The sequence below is a fragment of the Chenopodium quinoa genome, unplaced genomic scaffold (assembly GCF_001683475.1).
Source record: "Chenopodium quinoa cultivar QQ74 unplaced genomic scaffold, ASM168347v1, whole genome shotgun sequence".
Classification (NCBI taxonomy): domain Eukaryota; kingdom Viridiplantae; phylum Streptophyta; class Magnoliopsida; order Caryophyllales; family Amaranthaceae; genus Chenopodium; species Chenopodium quinoa.
Window position 1 is genome coordinate 2,909,903 of NW_018742287.1, and position 4,357 is coordinate 2,914,259.

Sequence of the window (4,357 nt, forward strand, 5' to 3'; positions counted from 1 at the left end):
GCATTAAAACATTAGATTCTCTTGTACTTAATACTTCCACTAGTGGAAAAAACGCTATTTGCAGCGCGCCAAAACCCCCCTTTTTGCACCGTTTTCGTCGTTGCATATGTGGGCGATGCAATTACTGGATATCATTTGCAGCGAGCATAAAACGCTGCAAAAAATGATTATTTGCAGCGTGCCTAACCTTGTGCGCTGCAAATACGTTGGATTATTTGCAGCGCGCACAAGCTGGGTGCACTGCAAATAGTCCAATTATTTTGCAAATAATTGGATTATTTACAGTGCACCCTAGCTAGGTGCGCTGCTAATAGTCCAATTATTTGCAGCGCACTCTACCCAGGAGCACTGCAAATTATTATTTTTTATTGTTATTTTTATTTTTTATTTAATTTTTTTTTTGTTTTTGGTATTTGGTACTAGGATTATATTCATATATACATCAATTTAAACAAAAACAAAAGTAAAACAAGACAAATAGAAACAATGTTGATGATTTTATTAAACATCCAAAAAACAAGGTCATTACAAATAACCCCACGTAAATCATGGGAGTACTCCTCTAGCCAAATCTGAAAACCATAAAAATTACAACTCAAGTTTGGCCTTCATCGGCATCACCTTGAGCATCTACATTATTGACTTCATTGGTCTCTGCAGCTGTCCTTTCATACAAATCTATAAACTTACTATTGTCCTCGAGTAGAACCTAAATCTTAGCTCGTAGTTCATCATTCTCCTTAGCTAGTGCCATTTCATGTGCCTTTGTTGCAATGACATCAACCATGGCTTTGAGCTCCAGCTGGTCATTGTTGTTCATGTCATTCGTTGTAGTTGAAGGAGCATCAAATTGCATTTGGTGGCTTTCTTCTTTCGTGTTTGTGGAAGATCTCACTTCATGCAACACTGCCTCCAAATCCTTGATGTGCCTGCAAGATGTGAAATTTTGGTAAGCCTGATCACGTGAAAAAAACATAATTCTGCAAAATGCATTCATCAGAATTGATAAAATTGCAGACTAATTGGGTAGAAAGTGAATTAAGTTTACCTGTAGTCTATGCTCCTCGAACCACTGAATTAAAACAAGCAGTAGTGGAAGCTGAATCAAAGCTTCTGGGACTGCAATTTCTTCCTCTCTAGGCAATTTGGCCAATGCTTTTGACACTTCCCCATGACACCTGATAAAAGCCTTCGTTCTACTCGTGGTGCTTAAAACCATCCATATGTGGAGCAGCTTCAAGACTGGCATTTCTATTAGGCATACTTCCTGAATAAGATGACTTTGGAATTGAGGACGACCTTCCTTCTGTTCTTCTCCAGAATTTCGGACTCAGGAATTCTGTACTAGGACAGCAAAGGCTTCCTGCTGAGTCATTGTTGGCAATTCTTCCACTTTGCACAGCTAAATCATGGGAGTTCTCATCCAATGCTCTCTCGAGGCTAGATAATCTATTCCCCAAAGAGTCAATCCCACTTTGAGAACTACCCACAAATCTCTGATTATTACAAAAGCAGAAAATAAAGTCAGTTATCAATCTTCAAATTTAAAATGCAGAAAACTAAAATGATCTTTTTGTACTACTCTCATTCATATTATTATAGTTGTCTGTTTTTCGGGTGTAAATAAACACAAAAAGATAAAAGAATACAAAATAGCCAGTTCATATTAACAATGGAATACAGAACTAGACTGATTCTTGATAAAGATGTAGTTACTATTTTACTAAAAAGAGCTTTAGAGCATTAGCAGCCAAAATGACTTTGAAAAGAAGAATATTAAGGAATGCCTAGATATATCTTATATACCTCAATTTTATATTGGAGTGCTAAGTTAGATTACACTATACAACTACAGAAGTCAAAGTCAAGCACAGATAAGTCACAAAGTCTCTTCTGTAGAAGATAGTGTACCTCACTATTTTTATGTTAGCTAGTTGTGCCTATATGACATGTCTAGGAGCACATGTAGCAGAGAACATTCAACCAGATATCTGAAAAAGTGGAGCACATCAATTAGATATAAGATTGAGACAGATAGATAATTTTAGCAGATATATGTTTACTCTTGCGAATTGCCTAATATTAGGCTGTAATTCCACGATCCCCAATTTGCCATGGTTAATTATAAATTTTAAGCAGCTTGTTTCCAGGTTGCTAGTCAGAAATCAGTAACAGTAGAGCTGCTCCCCTACCCCATCCCCAACCATTACACACACAAACGCACACACACACGCACACGCACGCACGCACGCACGCACACACACACACACACAAATGACAGTAAGTGAAATAATTATAAGGATTCTGTATCTGATCAATGCAACCTATAAGGTTAAGATTAAGATTGAGACATCATTACCATGAATCTATAATAAATATTGATAGTCATACTTCCCTACGAGCTACTCCGAGAACTAGACTGATTCTTGTTGTCCAGTCTAATGAAATTCTTCCTGGTCCCCTGTTCCCCGTAAAATTCACCATCACAAACTCAGCATGTCATTACAATAAAAAAAAAAATTAAAAAAAAAAAAATTACATTCTTGAGTTTTCAGACATAACAATCAATATGATCACACTTTATCATTCATGCAAAAACTCAAATCTTCCGCACATACGCATCTAACAAGGCCATATACAACAAACGAATCTAAAATGCAGTCAAGTTGGTCATATAAAATTAAATATGTGTTTCAGATTTGGCATTATGTGACTACAAAGTTGTTATCAGTTCCTGCACAAATAACTAAAATTCAACGTTCAATTGATCACAATTGATCACAAACTAAACCTAAATCAAACCCCAAATACCAAAATAATCAATCAAATCAAAATTCAATCAAACACACAAATTAAAATAGGCAAACAATAAGAGTACCATGATTTTCTCCGTTATTTGCTAATTTAAGCAATACTCAATGTTACAGATTTGTCAAAATTCACCAAATTCCTGCAAACTGACCAAAACCCATAAAAGATTTATACTGTATTTGAGTAAATCTTACAGAAATTGACATTTAAACAAACCTCAGAAACAAAATGTGTAACTAAATTAACAATAATTACAGATTTGGTTGGTCAACTTTAAAAAGTAAATCAGCAACCACTCACAAAATTGTCAGATTCAGAGAGAACCGAAGAGTTAGTCACATTGAAGCTACATGCAATCATTAAAACGGGGCTAAGCAACTGAAATGTATCAAATGTTCAAATCAGACAAAATTTAAGTGAACTGAGCTTAAAACAGCAAAACCCACTTTTAATTAAGCTTAAATTCCAAATTTTTTACTCTCTTTTTTATAATTTTAGCATAAAAATTGGGCATTCAAAATATATCTAAATTTTTATACTTTAAGTATATACTAGACAAAGATCACGTGATAACAAACAAAAATCAACATATTGTAAAAAAGTATGAACCTGCTTATTGTGCATATTGAAGTAGATATTAAAAATATACCAAAGCCAACCAAAATCCCAAGCTCTAAAGTCTGAGAAATCGCTTTAGGAGCTTCATCACCATCAGCACTCTCAGACAACGACGTCGCTTTAACAACAAACTCATCCTCCTTTTCCGACGGCTTTTTCCTTCAATATAAAACCCTAAGTTCAAAGAATCAACAATTATAATCAAAATGATAATCGAGAATTTTGGGGTTTGACATCAAATTTCTCACAAAACAACATGAAATCTCAAAAGTGAAAGAAAAAACGATAGATTTAGAAACGAGAAACGAGAAATACCGAGTGATGAGATGGCTAGTTGAACGGCGACGGCAGCGAACCAGAGGAGGGGAAAGATGAGAGGTCCCCGGAAAGTGGTGCGCCGTGAACTGAGCCTTGGCGAGAGCTTTAATCGTCTCCCCCCTCTCTCTCTTCTTTCTGGGTTTTTTTTAGGGTTAGGGTTTTCAGCAAGGGGCGGAAAAGGCGAAGTATACTTTTTGTAAATATCACAATTATTTGTAGCGCCCTATATAAGGGAAACGCTGCAAATAATTTTATTTACAGCGTTCTAAAGTATGGAACGCTACAATAAATCGTCTTATTTGCAACGTGCTTTATGTGGGAGCGCTGCAAATAATTTTTTTGCTGTGTTTTTTAGCAAATAACGCCGCTATTAAATCATTAAATGGTTGACCCGCGTTGACTAACCATTATTTGTAGCGTTCAGTACATAGGTTTGCTGCAAACAGAACGCTGCAAATGACGTTTTTTCCACTACTGTTGTAGGGATCCTTCCACAAGCATCATGCCCTAATTATTTAATCTTGAATTACTTTGAATTCACATAACACTTAATTAATTCTTTCTTGACTTTAATCACTCTCTAGGTGATAATAAAAATAAACATGATTGA

At 35.6% G+C, this 4,357-nt stretch overlaps 1 long non-coding RNA gene across 8 annotated transcripts; it reads right to left on the bottom strand.

The window, feature by feature from the left end:
* Positions 1 to 476: 476 nt before the first annotated feature.
* Positions 477 to 4,037, bottom strand: LOC110685473. 8 transcript variants are annotated; one of them, XR_002504069.1, is made up of 6 exons: positions 3,745 to 4,028; positions 3,421 to 3,603; positions 2,360 to 2,461; positions 1,912 to 1,991; positions 1,049 to 1,496; positions 477 to 929 (listed from the first exon to the last, which is right to left on the bottom strand). It is a non-coding gene; the product is annotated as an uncharacterized LOC110685473 (long non-coding RNA). The 8 variants fall into 8 exon arrangements; XR_002504077.1 differs by having other exon boundaries at positions 3,461 to 3,603; positions 3,745 to 4,026; XR_002504066.1 differs by having other exon boundaries at positions 1,912 to 2,461; positions 3,745 to 4,037.
* Positions 4,038 to 4,357: the final 320 nt, after the last annotated feature.